At 37.2% G+C, this 25,230-nt stretch overlaps 1 protein-coding gene and 1 non-coding gene across 2 annotated transcripts in view; one reads left to right on the plus strand and one right to left on the minus strand.

Annotated features, from left to right (window-relative positions):
• Positions 1 to 25,230, minus strand: part of CMYA5 (cardiomyopathy associated 5) — a 105,721-nt gene that overhangs the window by 64,024 nt on the left and 16,467 nt on the right. The window lies entirely within an intron of this gene.
• On the plus strand, positions 2,362 to 2,490 carry LOC132423764 (small nucleolar RNA SNORA72). Its single transcript, XR_009519072.1, has one exon. It is a non-coding gene; the product is annotated as a small nucleolar RNA SNORA72 (small nucleolar RNA).

The following is a 25,230-nucleotide window of genomic DNA, read 5'->3' on the forward strand; positions in this document are numbered from 1 at the left end:
CCTTTAAGTTCAAGACTGAGATAAATACAGAACTATTGACTGACTTATACACTTTTCTACAACAATAAAAACACAAACAAAAATCTATGCTAAAAAACCACTAAGCATAAGTATTCAATTAAGGCACTTATAAAAAACATACAGAGATAAAATTTAGGTCCCTAACCAATCATTTTTTTTATCATCAGTCACTGCTTATATTAGCGGTCCTTAATTCTGGATACATTTTAGAGTCATCTGTAGAGAGATTTTAAAAAATACTGATGCCACACTATACCCCTTCCCACAGAGACGCTAGTTTAATCGTACTAGGGTAGGAAGTTTTAAGAGCTTCCAGGTGACTCCATTATGCATCCAGAGTTGCAAATCACTGGGCTAAACAATCCTAGCTATGAAACTTAACTAGTACCTGCCTTTCTAGCTTACCCTGAACGCTTTTTAGTTTGTTAGGTTAGGCTGAAAGCCAAGACCATAAATCTTTGCAGGTACATTCAACTCCCCTTTCTGAAACTTCAGAGTTTCCCCAGTAGTCATCCGCAAAGGGCTTATGGACTGCTGAGATCCTGATCTCCTTAGATCTCACCCATGACCAAGTCGAGCCTGGGGCAGCCAGAACCCCTGGACCACTGGTCTTCAGTAGCAAGCATCCTCATCCGTTTACCCCAGGATGCTGAAAACAATTTCATTTTCTACACATGCAGTGAGTGAAAATGGCTGGAAAGCGGTGAGAAGAACTGGTTTCTCCATTTCCCTGGTAACTCTGCTCTCACTTATTTGCTTTGGTATTGAACTCAATTAGTAATTGATACCTTATCTTGGTTCTGAACTGAATCTTATTTTTAATGTTTTTCAGGCTCCTTTACATATCTAATTAAACTTATTCCTTGAAATTTTCAATTCCTTCTACCCCTTCTCCCTTCTGTTTAACTTAACAAAGGCAGAACGAAATTAAAAATTAAGGTTATAGCATGCAACTGAAAAGTCAGCATTTCGAATGCCCATCATTGTAGTAGTATTACAAAAGCAATTATAATTCAAAGTTAATTACTGATTGTAAATTCAATGTACTCAACCAGAGAAGTTTTCATTACTCATTAGAATGAGTTCATGAGTGCTTAGCAGAATACCCAAATGTTGATCATAAAAAGATAGAGGCCTACTGAGGTGGGTTCACTCAATCATTTACTTATTCATTCTCTCATTTATTTCTTCATTTAATAAAATTTTATTGAGTTTAAATACTAGGAATACAAATATAAAGACACAGAATCTTCTCTCAAGAAATTCAAAATCTAACAGGGAGACAGAACTAAACATTTTAAAACAGTGTGGTAAGTTCATTTACAGAAGATAGGCAAGATACAGTGAGAACATAAAGAAGGGAAGACCTCAAGAGGAAAGATACTTGCACTGGATTCTGAAGAGGAAATAGGAGTTTGCCAAATGGATGAAGAGTGGTGGTGGTGTAAGGATGGGAAGCTCATTCCAGGAAAATGTCACAGGATATGAAAAAAACGTACACATGAATAAATCAGTCTGGCTCACTGAGAAACCCAAAGTATTTGGGGATATCTTGATTATTGGATGGGAGCAAAGGAATAGAAGAAAAACACAGCCAACAGGAATCAGAGAATAACTATATTAGCATGTGTAAAGTCATAGCCCAAGTATTCAAATTACACTCAGTGTAAAGAAACCATTTTCCTTAATAGAAGACCAATGATCTCCCTAGAATTCAGAAGTGTTTCTTACTCAGGAACACAAATGTTCTCATCTATGCAAAGATGTATACATCAATTTTCCATAATTAATGGATATTGGCTATGAACATGATCTTATTCATTCTCCTCTGATTCTCACAAAGCAACCTTCTGATTATTACTTGGCTTCCCAAGCAGATTTATCTGAGAGTGAGAAGAAACACTTCTTGATGACCTGGGGAGCTCACTTCCTCCTTTCAGAATTGGTCAAGGAGAAGGTTCAGTAGATTTGAGTTAGATCCAGGAAAGAACAGACTGATACCGAGTTGAGTGCCAAAGACTTCTTCCTTTTCAGGATAAACTTTATCTGATTTCCTTCTATTCCTATTTATTAAGAGACATTTTTAATAATGAATGAATGCTAAATTTTATTATACAATTTTTATGCAAAATTGACCATATTCTTTATTCTGTTAATGTGGTGAATTACGATTGATTTCCAGATGTCAAACCAACCCTGAACTCCTGAAATGACTTCAACATGGTTGTGATGTATTATATTTTTTATATTAAAAAGCTGGATTTTGTTTAGGAATTTTGCTCCTGTGTTCATGAATAATTGGCCTATAATATCCTTTCTTACAACGTGCTTGTCAGGTTTTTGTATCAAGATTGTGCTGCCTCTTGTAATAATCAGGGCAGGGTAAACATTTGCTATATTAAGACCATGCATGTGTCCCCAGACCTAGTTCTTTCCCAGGGTCTGGTTTTGTAAATGCTGAGGATAAACCAAAAAAGAAAAACAAAACATTGTGCTGCCTCAAAGAACAAATTGGGAAGTGTTCTCTCCTTCACTATTCTGTGGAAGAGTTTGTAGAAGATTGTATTATTTCTCTCTTGAGTGCTTGGTAGACTTTACTGGTGAAGTCATCTGCACCTGTAGTCTTCTCTATGGTAAGGTTTTAATTAGCAGTTTAATTTATTTAATAGTTATGTGACTACCTGAAATTTCTTTTTGTGTCACTTTGGATATGTTGTATTTTTCTAAGAATTGACATATTTAACCTAAATTTTAAAAAATCATTGGATTAAATTTGTTCATAGTATTCTTTCAGGATCTTTTAAGTTTCTGTAAGATCTAAAATTGTATCCATTTTTTCAATTCTGATATTGGTCATTTGTGTCTCCTTTTTATGTTCTTCATCTTTATAAAAATTGACAGACATTATAATTTGGTAATCTTTTCAATAAAGTTTGGCTTTATTGATGTTTCCTTTTTCATAAATGTCTGCTTTCTATTATTTGCTTTTTCAACTTTGAGTTTAGTTAGCAAGTATTTTTCTACCTTCTTGAGATAGATTCTTATATCATTAATTTCTATCTTTCTCCCTTTCTAATGTTTCTAATATTTCTCCTTTACTATAACTTAAGACTAGGCATTTCTCTTTAACCAAAGATTTTGATGCATCACATAAAAGTTGGTATATAGTATTTTCATCATTATTATTATTAATCTCAAAAGATTTTTGAATTTCCATTGTGATATCTTATCTGACCCAGAAATTATTTACTTCTTTTTATTCCAAGTTTACTCAGATATAATTGACATAGAACACTGTATAAGTTTAAGGTGTACAGCTTAACAATTTGACTTATATACATCATGAAATGATTACAATAAATTTAATTAACATCCATCATCTCATATAGATATGAAATAAAAGGAAAAGAAAACATTTTTCCTTGTGATGAGAATGCTTAGGATTTACTCACCTAAGAACTTTCATAAAGCTAATTATATTTATCATGTTGTACATTACATCCCTAGTACTTGTTTATTTTATAACTGGGAGTTTGTACCTTTTGACCACCTCCATCCAATTCCCTCGCTCCTTGCCTCTGGTAACAACAAAGCTGATCTCTTTCTCTAAAAGTCTGTTTGTTTGTTTGTTTTTTAAGTATAACTGACCTATAACACTATGTTAGTTCCTGGTACATAACGTGGTGATTCAATATTTCTATACATTTCAAAATGATCACTATAGTAACTCTGGTTACCATCTGTCACCATACAAAGATATTATATCATCACTGACTATATTCTCCACACTGAACATTTCATACCTCTGACTCATTTATTATGCAACTAGAAGCTTGTGCCTCTTAATCTCCCTCACTTATTTCTCTCCTCTCTCCATTCCCCTCTCTTCTGGCAATGACCTCTTTGTTCTCTGTGTCTATAACTCTGTTTTTATCTTGTTTGTTCATGTGTTTTGTTTTTTAGATTCCACATATAAGTGAAATTATACAGTAGTTTTCTTTCTCTGACTTATTTCACTTTAGCATAATAACCTCTAGGTCTACGCATGTTGTCACAAATGGCAAGATTTCATTCTTTTTTATGGCTGAGTAAAATTCCATTGTGCATATGTGTGTGTGTGTAGGTTGATTCCATATCTTGGCTATTGTAAATAATGCTGTAATGAACATAGGGGTGCAGATATCTTTTTGTATTCATGTTTCATTTTCTTCAGATAAATATTGCTGGATTTATGGAGTGGAATTGCTGGATCATATGATAATTCTATTTTTAATTTTTTGAGGAACCTCCATAATGTTTTCCATAGTGGTGGCACCAATTTACATTCCCACCAACAGTACATAAGGGTTCCCTTTCCTCCACATCCTCACCAACACTTATTATTGTTGTCTTTTTGATACTAGCCATTCTGACAGGTGTGAGGTGATACCTCATTGTGGTTTTGATTTGCATTTTCCTGATGATGAGTGATGTTGAGCATTTTTCATGAGCCCGTTGGCTACTTGAATGTCTTCTTTGGAAAAAGTGCCTATTCAGATCCTCTGCCCATTTTTTAAGTAAGTTGTATGGTTTTTTGTTGTTGTTGTTTTTGATGTTCAGTTGTGTGATTTCTTTATATATTTTGGATATTAACCTCTTATCAGGTATTTCATTAGCAAATATCTTGTCCCATTCAGTAGGCAGTCTTTTCATTTTGTTGATAGTTCTCTTGCTGTGCTTTTTAGTTTGATGTAGTCCCATTTGTTTATTTTTGCTTTTGCTTCCTCTGCCTGAGGAAACATATCAAAAAATATTGCTAAGATCAATGTCAAAGAGCATACTGCCTATGTTTTCTTTTAGAAGATTTATGGTTTCAGGTCTTATATCTAATCCTTTAATCCATTTTGAGTTTATTTTTGTATATGGTGTAAGAAAGTAGTCCAATAAGATTTTTTTCCATGTAGCTGTCATTTTCCCAACACCATTTATTGAAGAGGCTGTCTTTTCCTCACTGTATATTCTTGTCTCCTGCATCATAGATTAATTGACCATATAAGTGTGGGTTTATTTCTGGGCTCTCTGTTTTGTTTCATTGATCTGTGTGTCTGTTTTTGTGCCAGTACCATGCTGTTTTGATTACTGTAGCTTTGTCATATAGTTTGAAATCAGGGCACGTGATACCTCCAGGTTTGTTCTTCTTTCTCAAGATTGCTTTGGCTATTCAGGGTCTTTCATGGTTCCCACAAATTTTAGAAATATTTTTTCTAGTTCTGTGAAATATGCCATTGGTATTTTGATAGGGATTACATTGAATCTGTAGGTTGCCTTGAGTAGTATGGTCATTTTAACAACATTAATTCTTCCAATTCATAGGCACGGTGTGTCTTTCCATCTGTTTATGTTGTCCTCAATTTCTTTCATCAGCATATTATAGGTTTCTGAGTACAGGTCTTTCATCTCCTTAGTTAGATTTATTCCTGGGTATTTTATTCTTTTTGATGCAATTGTAAATGGGATTGTTTTCTCAATTTCTCTTTCTGATAGTTCATTGTTCATGTATAGAAAAGCAATAGATTTCTGTATATTAATTTTGTGTCCTGCACTTTTACTGTATTCACTGATGAGTTCTACTAGTTTTTGGTGGCATCTTGAGGATATTCTGTGTATAATATCACACCATCTGCAAACAGTGACAGTTTTACTTCTTTCTTTCCAGTTTGAATTCCTTTTATTTCTTTTTCTAATCTGATTGCTGTGGTTAGGGCTTCCAATACTATGTTGAATAAAAGTGGTGAGAGTGGGCATCCTTGTCTTCTTCCTGACCTTAGAGGAAATGCTTTCAGCTTTTCACTATTGAGTATGATGTTAGCTGAGGGCTTGTCATATGTAGCCTTTATTATGTTGAGATATGTTCTTTCTATACCCACTTTACTGGGAGTTTTTTTTTTAATCATAAATATATGCTGAATTTTGTAAAAAGCTTTTTTTGCATCTATTGATATGATCATGTGATTTTTATTCTTCAGTTTGTTAATGTGGTGTATCATACTGATTGATTTGTGAATATTGAACCATCCTTGCACCCCTAGGATAAATCCCACTTGATCATGGTGTATGATCCTTTTAAAGTATGGTTGAATTTGTTTGCTAGTATTTTGTTGAGGATATATGATTATTTTAAGATGCTGATCTCTTAAGGTCAATCACATTTTAACAATCTTGCATTTTTACTCCCCTCCCCCATACACACATTTAATGTTTTTTACATCATATTTTATATCTTTTTTTGCATCTTTTGTATCCCTTAACTACATATTGTGAATATTGATGATTTTACTACTTTTGTCTTATAACCTTCCTACTAGGTTTATAAGTGGTTAATCTACTACCTTTCCTGTATATATGCCTTTACCAATGAAATTTTTCCTTTTGTAATTTTCACATTTCTACTTATAGCCTGTTTTGTACACTCAGAAAATTCACTTTAATGTTTCTTGCAAAGCTGGGTTTTTTGTTGCTAAACTCTTTTAGCTTTTGCTAGACTGTAAATCTCTTGATCTCTCCTTAAAATCTGAATGATAGTTTGCCAGGTGGAGTATTCTTAGTTGTACATCTTTTCCTTTTATCACTTTAAACATATCATGCTACTCCTTCTGGCCTGAAGAGTTTCTGCTGAAAAGTCATCTGATAGCTTTATGAAAGTTCTCTTGTACATAACATGTTCATTTTCCCTTGCTGCTTTTAGTATTCTCTCTTTTTCTTTAATTTTTGCCATTTTAATTGTAACATGTCTTGGTGTGGTCCTCTTTAGGTTGATTTTGTTTGGCACTCCCTGCTTCTTGGAGCTTTTTGCTTCTGTTTCCCTTCCTTGGTTAGGGAAGCTTTCAGCTATTATGTTTTCTGCTCCTTTCTCTCTCTCTCTCCTCTCCTTCTGGGGCCCCTAAAATATGAATGTTAGTATGTTTGATATTGCTCTAGAAGTCTCTTAAACTGTCCGCATTTTTAAAAATTCTTTTCTCCTGTTTAGCTTGACTGATTTCCACTACTCTGTCTTCCAGTTTGCTGATCTGCCTCTCTGTATCATCTAAGCTATTGTTGATTCCTTCTAGTGTATTTTTTATTTCAATTATTATTATTATATTCTTCAGCTGTGTTTGGTTTTCCTTTACATTTTCTAACTCTTTGTTAGAAACTACTGACTGCTCACTGTATTCATACATTCTTATCCCAAGTTCTTTCAACATCATTACGATCATTACCCTTTGTCAGATAGACTGCTTATCTCCACTTCACTTAGTTCTTCTTCTGGGGTTTTATCTTGTTCCTTCATTCAGAACATATTCCCTGTCACTTCATTTTGCCTAACTCTCTGTTTTTATTTCTATGTATATGGCATGTTGATTTCATTTTCCAATCTTAGAGAACTAGCCTTAAGTAGGAAACATACTATACGCCCCAGCAGCACACTCCCCTTTGGTCACCAGAGCTATATGCTGCAGGGGTGCCCTCTATATGGGCTGAATTGGTCTTTCTGCTGTGGCAGGCTGACTACAGTGGGTGCACTGCTAGGTAGATGTGGCTGGCCCTCAGCTCAATTGGTTGCCAAGCCCTGCCTAGTCAGAGATTATCTTAAAACATATTCCTTAATTTCAAAATACATGGGGATTTCCTAGTTATTTTTTTTGTTAATGCTTTCTAGTTTAACTGCATTGTCACCAAAGAATTTATTTTATAGAAGTTATACTTTGAAATTTATTGAGATTTGCTTTATGGCTATATGGCCAAATTTTGGTTGTTTGTTTGTTTAAATATTTATGTGTTCTGGAAAAGAATATGTGTCTTGTGGTTTTTCAGTATTGTTCTATGTACGTCAGGTAGGTCAGACTTATTAGTTGTGTTATTCAAATATTTTTATTATTATTTTTTTAATATTATTATCTGCTTTACTATGTGTTGTATAATTCTCATACAACAATTCCATAAGTAGATATATTAATTTACCAGATGAGGAAACAGGCCTGGGGGATTAAATATTTTTTGCAAATCAAGTCTTTTTACCTTTAATGATATTATGGGATCTTAGTTCCCTTGGTCCAGAGCAGTGAAAGTACTGAGACCTAACCACTGGACCCCCAGGGAACTCCCACAAAGATTTTCTAAAACTCTGCCAATTTAAATGGAGCACTTAGTCCATTTAAGCTTAATATAATTACCAATACAATTACCATATATTTGGGGTTAAATCTTCCATCTTATTATGTGCTTTCTATTTGTACTACCTAGTCTATGTTCCTTTTTCTCTCCTTTCTTGCCTTGTTTTAAATTGAACATTTATTATTATTCTATTTACCCACTTTATTAGCTTGGCAGTTATATTTTACTATTCTTTTAGTGATTATCCTAGAGATTTCAACATCCTTGAATCATTAATGTCTAACATAAATTGGTATTTTTATCTCTTCCAAGACAACACAAGGACCATAAATTATAATTTCAACTTACATGCTGTTATAATTGTACATTTTAATTCTGTAAATATTTTAAAATCTCAGAGCCATAATTTTATTATTGTTTTAAACAGCCAATATTCATTTAGATTTCTCTATATACTGAATTTTCAAAAATTGTGTTCCATTCCTTCCTCCACCTCCAATATTCCATCTGGAATCATTTTCCTCCTCCCTAAAAAATTCGCTTTAGTACTTCATTTACTGTGAATTTTCTGGTGGTAAATTCACCCTACGTATTCCTTAAAAAGTGTTTTTACACATCCATTCTAAGAGTCTTTTTTCAGGGTATAAAATTCTATATTGGCAGGTATTTTTCTCTGAAGACTTGATTCCACCATGTTTAACCAGTATTTTCTCTCAATACTTTATTTTTTAAATTTTTATTCAAGTAGAGTTGCTTTACAATACTGTGTTAGTTGCTACTGTACAGCAAAGTGAATCAGCTGTATGTATACATATATCTCCTTTCTTTTGGATTTCCTTCCCATTTAGATAACCACAGAGCACTGAGTAGAATTCTCTGAGCTATACACTAGGTTCTCATTAGTTATTTATTTTATACATAGTATTAAGTGTCAATACTGTATATATGTCAATGCCAATCTCCCAATTCATCCCATCACCCCTTTCCCCCTAGATATCCATATGCTTCTTCTCTCTGTCTGTGTCTCTGTTTCTGCTTTGTAAATAAGATCGTCTATACAATTTTTTTCAAATTCCATATATATGCATTAATATACAATATTTGTTTTTCTCTTTATGACTTAATTCATTCTTTATGACAGTCTCTAGGTCCATCAACGACTCTACAAATGACCCAATTTCGTTCCTTTTTATGGCCGAGTAATGTTCCATTAAAAATGTCATTCCGGGCTTCCCTGGTGGCACAGTGGTTGAGAGTCCGCCTCCCGATGCAGGGGACACGGGTTTGTGCCCCGGTCCGGGAAGATCCCACATGCCGCAGAGCAGCTGGGCCCATGAGCCATGGCCGCTGAGCCTGCGCGTCCGGAGCCTGTGCTCCACAATGGGAGAGGCCACAGCAGTGAGAGGCCCGCATACCACAAAAAAAAAAAAAAATGTCATTCCAAGAGGGCAGACAGCAGAAGCAAGAAGAACTACAATCCTGCAGCCGTGGAACAAAAACCACATTCACAGAGAGAGACAGACAAGAAGAAAAGGCAGAGGGCTATGTACCAGATGAAAGAACAAGATAAAACCCCCAAAAAACAACTAAGTGAAGTGGAGATAGGCAACCTTCCAGAAAAAGAATTCAGAATAATGATAGTGAAGATGACCCAGAACCTCAGAAAAAGAATGGAAGCAAAGATCGAGAAGATGCAACAAATGTTTAACAAAGACCTACAAGAATTAAAGAACAAACAAAAAGAGATGAACAATACAATAACTGAAATGAAAAATACACTAGAAGGAATCAATAGCAGAAGAACTGATAAGTAACCTGGAAGACAGAATGGTGGAATTCACTGCTGCGGAACAGAATAAAGAAAAAAGAATGAAGACAGCCTAAGAGACCTCTGGGACAACATTAAATGCAACAACATTCGCATTATAGGGGTTGCAGAAGGAGAAGAGAGAGAAAAAGGACCAGAGAAAATATCTGAAGAGATTATAGTCAAACACTTCCCTAACATGGGAAAGGAAATAGCCACCCAAGTCCAGGAAGTGCAGCGAGTCCCATACAGGATAAACCCAAGAAGAAACACGCCGAGACACATAGTAATTAAATCGGCAAAAATTAAAGACAAAGAAAAATTATTGAAAGCAGCAAGGGAAAAATGACAAATAACATACAAGGGAACTCCCATAAGGTTAACAGCTGATTTCTCAGCAGAAACTCTACAAGCCAGAAGGGAGTGGCATGATATACGTAAAGTGATGAAAGGGAAGAACCTACAATCAAGATTACTGTACCCGGCAAGGATCTCATTCAAATCCGATGGAGAAATGAAAAGCTTCACAGACAAGTAAAAGCTAAGAGAATTCAGCACCACCAAACCAGCACCACAATGAATGCTAAAGAAACTTCTCTAAGTGGGAAACACAAGAGAAGAAAAGGACCTACAAAAACAAACCCAAAACAATTAAGAAAATGGTAATAGGAACATATAAATCAATAATTACCTTAAACATGAATGGATTAAATGCTCCAACCAAAAGACACAGGCTTGTTGAATGGATACAAAAAAAAAGACCCATCTATATTCTGTCTACAAGAGACCCACTTCAGACCTAGGGACACATGCAGACTGAAAGTGAGGGCATGGAAAAAGATATTTCATTCAAATGGAAATCAAAAGAAAGCTGGAGTAGCTATACTCATATCAGATAAAATAGACTTTAAAATAAAGAATGTTACAAGAGACAAGGACACTACATAATGATCAAGGGATCAATCCAAGAAAAAGATATAACAATTATAAATATATATGCACGCAACATTGGAGCACCTCAATACATAAGGCAGCTGCTAACAGCTATAAAAGCAGAAATCGACAGTAACACAATAATAGTGGGGGACTTTAACACCTCACTTACACCAATGGACAGATCATCCAAACAGAAAATTAATAAGGAAACAGAAGCTTCAAATGACACAATAGACCAGATTGAGTTAATTGATATTTATAGGACATTCCATCCAAAAACAGCAGATTACACTTTCTTCTCAAGTGCACATGGAACATTCTCCAGGATAGATCACATCCTGGGTCACAAATCAAGCCTCAGTAAAGTTAAGAAAATTGAAATCATATCAACCATCTTTACTGACAATAACGCTATGAGACTAGAAATGAATTACAAGGAAAAAAACGTAAAAACCACAAACACATGGAGGCTAAACAATACGTTACTAAATAACCAAGAGATTACTGAAGAAATCAAAAAATACCTAGAGACAAATCACAATGAAAACACGACGATCCAAAACCTATGGGATGCAGCAAAAGCAGTTCTAAGAGGGAATTTTATAGCTATACAAGCCTACCTCAAGAAACAAGAAACATCTCAAGTAAACAATCTAACCTTACACCTAAAGGAACTAGAGAAAGAAGAACAAATAAAACCCAAAGTTAGCAGAAGGAAAGATATCATAAAGATCAGAGCAGAAATAAATGATATAGAAACTAAGAAAACAATAGCAAAGATCAATAAAACTAAAAGCTGGTTCTTTGAGAAGATAACATTGATAAACCATTAGCCAGACTCATCAAGAGAAAGAGGGAGAGGACTCAAATCAATAAAATTAGAAATGAAAAAGGAGAAGTTACAACAGACACCGCAGAAATACAAAGAATCCTAAGAGACTACTACAAGCAACTCTATGCCAATAAAATGGACAACCTGGAAGAAATGGACAAATTCTTAGAAAGGTATAACCTTCCAAGACTGAACCAGGAAGAAACAGAAAATATGAACAGACCAATCACAAGCAATGAAATTGAAACTGTGATTAAAAATCTTCCAACAAACAAAAGTTCAGGACCAGATGGCTTCACAGGTGAATTCTATCAAACATTTAGAGAAGAGCTAACACCCATCCTTCTCAGACTCGTCCAAAAAACTTCAGAGGGAGGAACACTCCCAAACTCATTCTATGAGGCCACCATCACCCTGATACCAAAACCAGACAAAGATACTACAAAAAAAGAAAATTACAGACCAATATCACTGACGAATATAGATTCAAAAATCCTCAACAAAATCCCAGCAAAGAGAATCCAACAACACATTAAAAGGATCATACACCACTCTCAAGTGGGATTTATCCCAGGGATGCAAGGATTCTTCAATATACACAAATCAATCAATGTGATACACCATATTAACAAATTGAAGAATAAAAACCATATGATCATCTTGATGCAGAAAAAGCTTTTGAAAAAATTCAACACCCATTTATGATAAAAACCTTCCAGAAAGTGGGCATAGAGGGAACCTACCTCAACATAATAAAGGGCATATACAACAAACCCACAGCAAACATCATTCTCAATGGTGTAAAAATGAAAGCACTTCCTCTAAGATCAGGAACGAGACAAGGATGTCCACTCTCACCACTATTATTCAACATAGTTTTGGAAGTCCTAGCCATGGCAATCAGAGAAGAAAAAGAAATAAAAGGAATCCAAATTGGAAAAGAAGAAGTAAAACCGTCACTGTTTGCAGATGACATGATACTATACATAGAGAATCCTAAAGATGCCACCAGAAAACTACTAGAGCTAATCAATGAATTTGGAAAAGTTGCAGGATACAAAATTAATGCACAGAAGTCTCTTGCATTCGTATACACTAATGATGAAAAATCTGAAAGAGAAATTATGGAAACACTCCCATTTACCATTGCAACAAAAAGAATAAAATACCTAGGAATAAACCTACCTAGGAAGACAAAAGACCTGTATGCAGAAAACTATAAGATGCTGATGAAAGAACTTAAAGATGATACCAACAGATGGAGAGATATACCATGTTCTTGGATTGAAAGAATCAATATTGTGAAAATGACTATACTACCCAAAGCAATCTATAGATTCAATGCAATCCCTATCAAATTACCATTGGCATTTTTTAAAGACCTAGAACAAATCATCTTAAAATTTGTATGGAGACACAAAAGACCCCAAATAGCCAAAGCAGTCTTGAGGGAAAAAACGGAGCTGGAGGAATCAGACCCCCTGATTTCAGACTATACTACAAAGCTACAGTAATCAAGACAATATGGTACTGGCACAAAAACAGAAACATAGATCAATGGAACAAGATAGAAAGCCCAGAGATAAACCCATGCAACTATGGTCAACTAATCTATGACAAAGGAGGCAAGGATATAAAATAGAGAAAAGACAGCCTCTTCAATAAGTGGTGCTGGGAAAACTGGACAGCTATATGTAAAAGAATGAAATTAGAACACTCCCTAACACCATACACAAAAATAAACTCAAAATGGATTAGAGATCTAAATATAAGACCGGACACTATAAAACTCTTAGAGGAAAACATAAGAAGAACACTCTTTGACATAAATCACAGCAAGGTCTTTTTTGATCCGCCTCCTAGAGTAATGGAAATAAAAACAAAAATAAATAAATGGGACCTAATGAAATTTAAAAGCTTTTGCACAGCAAAGGAAACCATAAACAAGACGAAAAGACAACCCTCAGAATGGGAGAAAATATTTGCAAACGAATCAACGGACAAAGGATTAATCTCCAAAATATACAAACAGCTCATGCAGCTCAATATGAAAAAAACAAACAACCCAATCCAAATATGGGCAGAAGATCTAAATAGACATTTCTCCAAAGAAGGCATACAGATGGCCAAGAAGCACATGAAAAGCTGCTCAACATCACTAATTATTAGAGAAATGCAAATCAAAACTACAATGAGGTATCACCTCACACCAGTTAGAATGGGCATCATCAGAAAATCTACAAACAACAAACGCTGGAGAGGGTGTGGAGAAAAGGGAACCCTCTTGCACTGTTGGTGGGAATGAAAATGGATACAGCCACTATGGAGAACAGTATGGAGGTTCATTAATAAACTAAAAATAGAATTACCATATGACCCAGCAATTCCACTACTGGCCACATACCCAGAGAGAACCATAATTCAAAAAGACACATGCACCCCAATGTTCATTGCAGCACTATTTATAATAGCTAGGTCGTGGAAGCAACTTCATGTCCATTGATAGATGAATGGATAAAGAAGATGTGGTACATATATACAGTGGAATATTACTCAGCCATAAAAAGGAACGAAATTGGGTCATTTGTTGAGACGTGGATGGATCTAGAGATTGTCATACAGAGTGAAGTAAGTCAGAAAGAGAAAAACAAGTATCGCATATTAACACAGATATATGTGGAACCTAGAAAAATGGTACAGATGAACCGGTTTGCAGGGTAGAAATTGAGACACAGATGTAGAGAACAAACATATGGACACGAAGCAGGGAAAGTGGCAGGGTGGTTGGGGTGGTGGTGTGATGAATTGGGCAATTGGGATTGAAATGTATACAATGATGTGTATAAAACTGATGACTGATAAGAATCTGCTGTATAAAAAAATAAAATAAAATTCAAAAAAAAATGTCATTCCACTGTTTTCTACTTCCATTGTTTCACCTAAATCAGCTGTTAGTGTGTTGTTGCTTTCCTGAAGGTAATCTGGGTTGTTTCCCCATCACCACCCACAAGTTGTTTTTAGGATCTTGTTGTTGTCTTTAGTTTTCAAAAATTTTACTAACATGTGCTTAGGAATCTTATCCTGCTTGGAGTTTGTATGGCTTCTTCAATCTACACATTGATGTCTTTCATCATTTTTGAGAAATTCTCAGTCATACTCTGTTCAAATATTACTTCTGTCCCATTTTTCTCTTCTCTTGTTCTGAGATTCTAATATTTCATAACTTAGAACTTCTCATAGTGTCTTATCCGTGCTTCATTTGGATGTTTCTTCCGATCTATTATCCAGTACACTAATTCTCTTTTCAACTGTGTCTAAACTGCTACTAAAATCATCAAATATGTTACTTTTTGTTATTGTATTTTTCAATTCTAGGATTTCTATTCTACTAATTGTTTCCAGTTCTCTGACAGTTCTCAATCTTGCCTTTTATATCCATGTCCCTACAAATAACTTAAGCATTACATAAGCACAGTCCCCCTCCAGGAGCCCTTCCCTTTCCATAACAGTCCAGCTATGCCCTAATAAGTATGACTCTTTGTGAGATAAGAACTTGAAGGAATTGTGTGCTATGCTATTTCTTCATTTCTAAACTTCCCCTTAATAAGCCCTATATTTGCACTGTGTGACACAGTAGTGTGTATATGTCCATGCCCCTTTGTATAGTAAGGCTGAACGTGATAACTCCTTAATGGTGCTTTGGTATGCTTGCCGATGATATCCTTATATCCCACTGTTAAACTGACATTATATTTTCTAAATTTATTTTGAGCTGTACTAGTATAAATCATTTCTAAAAAGACGAATTTTGTTAAATGTGCTGGAAAAATCTAACTTCTGAAGTTCCAGAATGGAGGATAAAGTCCTGGAATATGACCATGTCAAAAAAGTCCCTGTTTCCTGTTTAAGCCCTTTCACTTTAGCTGAAACTGAAACTACTAACTTGTTGAAAATTAAGTAATTGATCATGAATGGAAAGAGCCTTGTGGTTTTATAATATTTCTTATTTTATAAGTAAGGGAACCAAAGAAAGGTAATACATATATATCCAAATTGAAATTTTTAAAGAACAAAATGGCTACCAAAGAGGAGCTACCAAAATAATAATTTCCCTTATTTTATCATATTTGTTTCGAATTGGCACTTTGATTTTTTACTTAAAGAAAAAAAAAACTACACTTCTGAAGAAGTGAAACAGGTCCTCAAACTATTTTTATCTGAAAGCTAAGATTTATAACTATCAGATTTTATTTTTCTTAGGCTAAAGCTTTGTATTTCAGGAACTGGTAGTCCTGTCCTCTGATTAGCAGTTAAAGTGACATTAAAGTTCCTTATAGGAATATAACTATGAACAATACCTTAGCTTTTTATGCTATCTTATTCTACTCTCAAGCAACCACAGTGGACTAACGGGAAGTATATCAAACAAAAGGAGGTAACGGGTAGAATTTTTTCCTACTAAATCTGCCAAAATGCGTTTAGTATCTATTATAACACAGCAATGAAGTCATATATAATCTTGCTTATGTTGCAGACTTTGAAAACATTTTTTAAAGCATAAAATGCTAAGCAAGCTTGTGATTTTATAATATGATTTGTTAATATTTTATGTGGGCCCTAAAAAAGAACCAGCAGGTCTTAAAAGTATAATCACTAATTCTACAATTAATATTTCACCAAGAATTAATTGAATAACCATGTCCTTCACAGAAAATTAATCATATGCATTGCTGAACAAAAGTAATATAAAATAGCTTGGGTTAAAAGCTTATAAGCCATGAAAAAAACCATGAAACTATGAATGAAAAAATTATTATACGGATTATCATGCCCTAATATACTCGTTTTGTGGGTATAATAAAGACCACTCAAGTTCATTGTGGATGAGAAGAATAAGCGTCTTATTGTCACAGTGACCAGACATTTCATAAGCCTGGAAGTTAGGGCCCCATACTATTTGAAACCCAGTTATCTTTCTAGCTTTACCTTCTGCTCTTCTCTTTCATGAATCCTGTGCTCCAGCCAAACATTGGCCTTACCCCTCATGCTTTGCTTACATACTTCTCTGCAATAGGAATGAATCATCTCTGCACATTCTAACTTTACAACCTTCAGAGACCAGCTCATATATCAACTTCTCCATGTAGCTGTCAATGACTCTTCAAGCCAAAAGTAATTTTCTTCCTCTGAAATTCTAGAATCCTCATGTAATCTTCTCCTATGGCATTTACACCATACATTAGAGTTATTTTGTCATATATCTTAGCTACTCTACAAGGCTGTAAACTACCTGTGAGCAGGGTTCATATCTTTTAGCGCTTCTTTTAGGGGCTTTCCTCTTGCGAAGTCTTTCCAAAACATTCACCTTCATTTTCAGAGGAACAAGTCTTTTACTTTTGCACTCATTTCATCAGCTTTGGTAATATTTAATTATATCATGAAATAACAAGTGCAACCAGGATAAAAAGGTTTAGAATAATCACAACTGACCCTTAGTAAAACTGCAACTCAAAATGATGGGTATTATTAGATAGGAGCCTCCTATGAGGAGTGGTTAACTTGCCTTAGGCATCAGTCTATTTTACAGAGAAAATGGGGAGCTTTGGTTACACCAGCCAATTAGGTTTAGTGGAAAGTAATTTTAAAAAGCTTATATTCCTTTCTCTTTCGTTTCTAGTTTCCATTCATTAGCATTTATACCCATAAAATTTCTGTTTCAGATAATTTCAAAACTATGAAACTTCAACCATCATTGACTTTCAACTGATTTCACATTGAAGCCCAAGGTCAAGATTCATTCATCCAACAAGTATTTATTGAGCTCCAATTATGTACTAAGTACTATGTTAGACATGATTTTTTACAGCAAGACAGCCATTTGCTGCAAATTTTCTAGAAGATCTTTACAGTCACTTTAGATTAACCAATTTGGTCTGAGCTATAGATTTATGGTAGAACTGTAAATTAACTTTTCCTTATTTTGTTCTTTTGAAATCTAAGGTGATTTCAATGTTGCCACTAGAGGCAGCTCAACAGTAAAGCAAATTAGGTGCTTGCCTCAGCCCTCGCCCGTATAAGAGCATCACTAGATACAGTCAGCATTCTCCCAGCCTAGCTTGAGAACACTCAGTGTGTGAACATTTTCCTGCTTCATCCATACAAGGGTGTATGAAGAAACTCCATTCACATCTTTTTAGCCTTTTTAAAGGACTTTTTTAATCTGTAAAATATTTTAAAATACACGATAGCAATTAATTTAAAATTATTAGCTGGGACATTAATTTCTCATTCCAGGTGCTTCTTTCCATGTGGAAGGACATCTATTAGTGTAACACTCCTTCCTGGCTAGCTTCCCTCTGTCTCTTCCCCATTCTACTCTGTTCCTTCTACTGTTAAGTACACAGGTATGTTCTCATGTGGAGAGGCCTGTAGGTCTTCAGAGGTCATGACTGGGTATATAAATCTGTCTCTGAGATTTGGTATGAGAAAGCACATTGTGGTCCTATACCTGAGCCACATTCTTTGATATTAGGTTTATCAGTAATAATTGATGTTTTGATCTCTAGCTGCTATTCCTTTGATTATCTACCAATTATTTCAGAACTTAGGCAGGGAAAAGAGGTAATTATACTTGCCAAAGCCCAATATAAATAAATGGACACACGTACAGCAGCTGGTAAAGCCCAAAGGACATCACTTGACAGCAAGAACAGATACGATAGCTAACCTACATGCTTGTGATTATCCACCATAAACTGATATGTGGACCAATCAGACCAAGAGAAATTCACCAATCAGACTCAGTAATGCCCTGATGACATAGGGGTCTCCTTCACAAACACACAGGCATGTGTCTCTTTATATGCACAAGCTTTAAGAACCCCATAACTACAATGGTTGAAACGATGCTTTATAAGCAACATAGACCAATTTTAAAAGTGTACTACCCATGGTCAGTGATAAATAATAGTATATCCATGGCAAAAATGTCCATGAGCTGTCAAGAATAAGGGTTGACAATTTGAGTCAGAATATGCAAAAACGATAAAAGTTGGTATTCTTTTTTTTTTTTTTTTTTTTTTTTTTTTGCAGTACGCGGGCCCCTCACTGCTGTGGTCTCTCTCGCTGCGGAGCACAGGCTCCGGACGTGCAGGCTCAGCAGCCACGGCTCACAGGCCCAGCCGCTCCATGGCATGTGGGACCTTCCCAGACCGGGGCACAAACCCGTGTCCCCTGCATTGGCAGGCGGACTCCCAACCACTGCGCCACCAGGGAAGCCCATAAGTTGGTATTCTTAAATGCCTCAGGTTACTTTGGCTTAGGGCCATGCTAGCTCTAAGGCTGATTCCTCTGCCACCAGCTAACAGGAAGAAGGCAACCTGGATTTTTTCGTGCTTGCTCTGACGCTTACCCACTGTCTGGTTTTCAGCATGTAAACAAAACAAAGTCTATGCTCTCATGTTGCTTAAATTTTATTAGAGGGGAAGACAGAGAATGAATAAATGTTGGGTGGTGATAAGTGCTATGAAGAAAATGAAACAGGATAAATGGGATAGAGGGCAACGGTTATGATTTGGGGTGCTATATTACATAAGGTAGCCAAGGAAGAGCTCACAATTAAAGAGATATTTGAGCAGAGATTTGAAGGGAATGAGCATGCAAATATTAGGAGAAAGAGCATAGCAAACAATAGTATTAAAGTCGCAGACGTGAGACTGCTTGGCAAACACAAACAGCAAAGACGGCAGTGTATTGGAGTATAATGAGAGAGAAAGGTGAGGTCAGAAAAGTAGCCAGGAGCCAGTTCACTTGGGCTTATAGGCCACAGGAAGGGTTTGGATTTCACTCCCAATGAGACGGTAAGCCACTGGACTGTCAGCCCTGCCATCTTCGAGGAGCTCAGAGACTGGCAGCTACTCAGTCTAAGCTGGTTGGGGTTCATTTACCCCCCTGCCCTACCTCAATCAGGAATTTGAATCTTAAGCAGGGTGACTAGAAGGCTGAAGATCCACGGCACTCAGGCCAGATAATCAGTCCTTCTTGTTCCCTGGACCCCACCCAGCACTCCGCTGGCTCCTGCCTGGTTCTCCAGTCTACCTGTGAGCTCTTTAAAGTTCTTCTAATAGATTCCATGTTCTGTTTGGTATATAAAGAGTTGCTTCTTTGCTCGCTATTAGAGATGGCTAACTTACCACTGCTTATTTCGCATCTTCGGGGGCCTCCAGATACTCTCCATTTCCCAGCATCCCTTGAGTTAGGTGTGGCCAGGTGGCAGTCAAGTGATGGAGTTCCAGCCAATGGAAGGTAAGCACTAGTAATGTTTCTAGGCATTTCTAGGCATTTCGAGGCATGGATCGCTAAGATCTCCCAGACATGATCCTCTGTACTTTTTCCCATGCATAGCTTGAAGCATGGCAACCTTAAATGCCACATACTGAGGAGGATAGAGCCACAACAGCTAAGGTGCCTCAGTCACTACTTGGAGGAGGCCTGCCTAATGAGGAATACCTGCATAGGACTTTTAATCAAGCTCAAGAGAAACTTTTATTATACTAAGTTACTGAGATTTGGTTTGCTACAGCAGCTAGGGCTATCTTTTTTTGTTTTTTAATAAATTTATTTATTTATTTTTGGCTGTGTTGGGTCTTCATTGCTGCACATGGGCTTTCTGTGGTTGCGGTGAGCAGGGGCTACTCTTCGTTGCGGTGGGCATGCTTCTCATTGCGGTGGCTTTTCTTGTTGCGGAGCACAGGCTCTAGGCGTGCGGGCTTCAGTAGTTGCAGCACATGGGCTCAGTAGTTGTGACTCGAGGGCTCTAGAGCGCAGGCTCAGCAGTTGTGGTGCACGGGCTTAGTTGCTCCGCGGCAAGTGGGATCTTCCCGGACCAGGGCTCGAACCCACGTACCCTGCATTGGGAGGCAGATTCTTAACCACGGCGCCACCAGGCAAGTCCCTAGGGCTATCTTATCTAATACCTTTCATTTAAACCCGAACTACACCTCTCAGTCATCATTAAACATCTCACTCCAACATTAAACATCTGTACTCCTTGACACAGAAAACATTTTTTTGAGATATATATAAATATAATGTTAACTCTGATTACACAAGTAAATGAGAATATTCTTGTTGTAAAAAATTAATCTAGGGGCTTCCCTGGTAGCGCAGTGGTTGAGAGTCCGCCTCCCAATGCAGGGTTCGTGCCCCGGTCCGGGAAGATCCCACATGCCGCGGAGCAGCTGGGCCCGTGAGCCATGGCTGCTGAGCCTGCACGTCCGGAGTCTGTGCTTCGCAACGGGAGAGGCCACAACAATGAGAGGCCCGCGTACTGCAAAAAAAAAAAAAAAATTAATCTAACATTGATAGGCAAAATCTCCCATAACTACCACAACCCCCATTTCAGTCCCATAACCAGAGATAATGCTGTTAATCGATATTTTGCAAAATAAAAAACAAAACAAAAACTGAGCCTCGTAAAATAAATAATGGAAATTCCACTTTTAAATTCTAACAAGTACTCACCATGTGCAAACTAACGGGAATCTAAGAAGAATAAACACAGTGCCAGCCTTCCAGGAGCTTAGAGTTAGCATGTAAGAATATCTGCAGACAGATCATTATAATACAGTGCAACACATGTGAGAACAGAAAGAATGTGCAAAGCGCATCAGACGTGGATGTACAGAGACGGAAATTTTTAAAAATTTGGAGTGGATTCAGGCAGGCTGTGTGAATACACGTGTGAAAGGAGGGGTCTGGAATATAATACAGAGTTTAAAAGGCTGATGTAAGGTTTTGCAAGATGAAAATTAGTTTTCCAGGAGGACCAGGTTGGGGGTAATTCAGGTAAAAGGAACAACATAGGCAAAGGAGGGAGGTGTGACACCATACGGTATGTCTGGGGGTACTTTGGGGCACCTTCAAAAACGTCTGTAATCTCCTTAAAAATCAAAAGACTCAGTGGCACATATGTTAGTATTAGGTAGATGCTTCCAATGCTACTCCAACCCCAAGCAGATTGGGAAATACCCATCACCCTGTCTTTCCCAGGGCTTTAGAACAGTCCTGATAATTAGTTAATGATGGGATGCACATATATTTGCTATTAAAGGCTGAGATAACTTGAGTCATTGAGTGCCTAAGACATGTGCTTGACCTTACAACAAGGACTAGATGAAGAAGTGATCCATTTGAAAGTACAAGGTTTCAAAATAGTGACTATCTTCCTTCTTTCTTACTCCCACCCCTCCCCAACCAAATTATTACATGTGGACCACATGCCTAAGCTTTTCCATTTACTTCAAGTAAGAAATGTCTACCTGCTAGTGGATAAAGGTGTTATATGACCCATAAGAACAGTGAAATTATAGGAGTTACTTATCTGCCCAGAGTTAAAAAGAGTACTTTGAATTTTGGACTGAGTAATCAAGTTATAAATACTTAGGGAGTGGACTTCCCTGGTGACACAGTGTTTAAGAATCCGCCTGCCAATGCAGGGGACATGGGTTCAAGCCCTGGTCCAGGAAGATCCCACATGCTGCAGAGCAACTAAGCCCATGCGCCACAACTACTGAGCCTGCGCTCTAGAACCCGCGAGCCACAACTACTGAGCCCACGTGCCACAACTACTGAAGCCCACAGGCTCTAGGCACACGTGCCTAGAGCCCATGCTCTGCAACAAGAGAAACCACGACAATGAGAAGCCCGCGCACTGCAACGAAGAGCGGCCCTCGCTCGCCGCAACTAGAGAAAGCCCGCGCACAGCAACGAAGACCCAGCACAGCCAAAAATAAATAAATAAATTTATAAAAAAAAGAAAATACTTAGGGAGTATCTATCCATTCAGGGCCTGCATGAGCTGGGGGCTATGTCTCAACTGAATAAATTGCAGGCAGACGTCTGAATGCACCAAAGAAAAGTATAAAACTCATCCACTAAATTCTCCACTATCGCAGAAAACTAAGGGCAAAAGATGCCAGGTCTAGAGAACCAAAGTAAATGACCTACGTACAGTGTGACAGGGCTAGTTCATAGCTTAGTGCCTACTACAGAGCAAAACATGGGCAAGTCAATTATTTGTGGTCTTGGCAGCTCCTCGACAGTGGGAGTTCCTCAGTGTCACTACTGACATTTTGGGCTACAAAAATTCCTTGCTGTGGGAGCTAGCATGCGTGCTCAGTGGCACCCTGACCTCTACCTACCAGATGCCAACAGTACCCTACTCCTAGTTCTGACAACGAAAAATGTGTCCTCAGAATTATACTAGCTGAGTATAAGAGTGAAAGAGTGTACAAGAGTGAAAGAGCAAATGAATAGATAAATAAGTAAGTAAGTAAATAAATAAATAATCAACCACGGGCAACATTAACCTTGGCTGAGGATATATGGAAAAACCACGGAGGATAAGAACATTCCATGTCCTGGGATTCCCAGTTGAGGAGTTAAATACAGGCTTAGCTCTTTAGCACTAGAATTCTTCAAAAGCTACTGAGTATTAGCACAGAACAGAAACGGTACCCCACCAGCCACTGCTGTCAAATTCCTGTGAAAGTTGAGTGGTGGTTACTAAGAGACAGAGTACTTCATCTGAATAGAATGTGTCAGGCTGGGATCTTTTAAAATAAATCGGTGAGTCGGGACAGACTTCTCCCCTGCTGTTCCACAGACTTTTTTTTTTTTTTTTACTACAATTATAATTCCATAAAAGCACAGAGGATTAGGGCCAATTGATCCAAAAAGTAGGAGAAATTTGATCAAGTTCCCTCATTTCCTTAGTGACCCTCCTCCAATTTTTCTTAAGTTTGCAACAGAGAAAGAGCCATTAAATTGTGACCTTGAAAATAAAAAGAATACATTTAAAAATGAAACTCAGCTCCTCTATTAGATGAAACGGGGGTTTGCCCACATGCCTAGTATATAATGGCAACAGTTTTTCTTTTTTCTGTTGTTTTTTAAAGGAAATAATAGTAATAAAACACAACTAAAGATCCCGCATACCGCAACAAATATCCTGCATGCAGCAACTAAGACCCAGTGTAGCCAAATAAATAAATATTAAGACACACACACACACACACACACACACACACACACACACACACCCCAAAGCCTCACTCCAGCAGATACTAGAGAAATGAGCAAGGCTGGGTGAAAATCCTCCCAGCCCTGAAGCTTCAAGAGGGAAGACACTTCTGCCTGTGTCAGCAGAGAGGCTTTGGGGCCAGGGGGTTGGCTGTCCTGGGGCTTTCTGGATCAACCTCACAGAGCTATACCACTGGAGGCACAATGAGGGCGCCCTCCAGCTATGGAGAGAACATCCTTGAGAATCTTGTGTGCTACATATAGAGGAGTACAAGATGTACAGGGGAGAGGAGTTAAACCAGAACATTCTGACTGAGTGACAGCCACACACCTTCTCTTTAATTCCCAAGTGCTCCTCCAGGGACTTTTGATCTAGTCCCCAAACTAATGCTGCCAATAATCCCTCAAGGAAAATTAATCATAACGTTACAGCTACTGACAAACCCTCAGACATTTTTTGCTAGATCAGCTCTGGACAATAACTCATTAACATCCTTAACTGTATGGTTTCTGCAAGTGCGGTATTAGGAAGTGTGTTCTTTTGCGCACACGTAAAATGTTTAGAAAATTTTCCAATCTCCATTTTTTTCTTTATTCTCAAATCAATGATCTATAAAGGTTGTGTGGGACACTTTACCTTTTTTAAAAATGCATTTTTTATTTCCCTCTCCAATGCAGCCTTAATACGGGAGAAGTGCAACCTGAAAGATTCATCTCTCAAGAACACAGTTTACAAAGTCTGGTCATAAAATCTACATTGATAACTAAATTTTGTATCTCTCCTTTTCAACTTTCCAAGCAGTTGTCTGGGTATCTTACATTCTTATACTCATTCTACCTTTAGTGGTTATTACACTTTAATCAAACTCTGTCATGCTAGGTTGGCGGCAGGGGTACCTGATTCCCACAAAGTTGAAAGCACATCAGCAGTATCCTGGCTAGAGCCAGCAGGTAAGAAACTCTGGAAGAACCTATCTGATAGTCTCTCCTCCTCAGGCTCAAACACCACTGCTAGGAAGCAACAAGGAATATTTGACCTACAACAAAATGCAGACAGCAAAACCAACACCATAAAAGGAAGCATCTCAAATTCCAGAGGGAAAAAGAAACAAAGATATTAAATAAAATTCCTGTCGATACGTATTCTAAACTCACACAAGAGAATGAAAGTGGGAAATGCAAACCTTAGTATTACAATGAAAACAGTTTTGCCCTTGAGGGTGCCCTGAAATGGGACCACACTTTGAGAACCACTGTCCTACAACCTCCTATTTAATGGTTAGCCTAGCATTCTACCACAGGATATAACACTTTATCCAACACCATGTTGTTGAACATTTAGACTGTTCACAGGTTTTTGCCATTATACAAAAAGCTACAACAAACATCCTTAGAGATAGCTCTTTCTGCACATTTGTTT

This window comes from Delphinus delphis, chromosome 3, assembly GCF_949987515.2.
Source record: "Delphinus delphis chromosome 3, mDelDel1.2, whole genome shotgun sequence".
NCBI classification, from domain to species: Eukaryota; Metazoa; Chordata; class Mammalia; order Artiodactyla; family Delphinidae; genus Delphinus; species Delphinus delphis.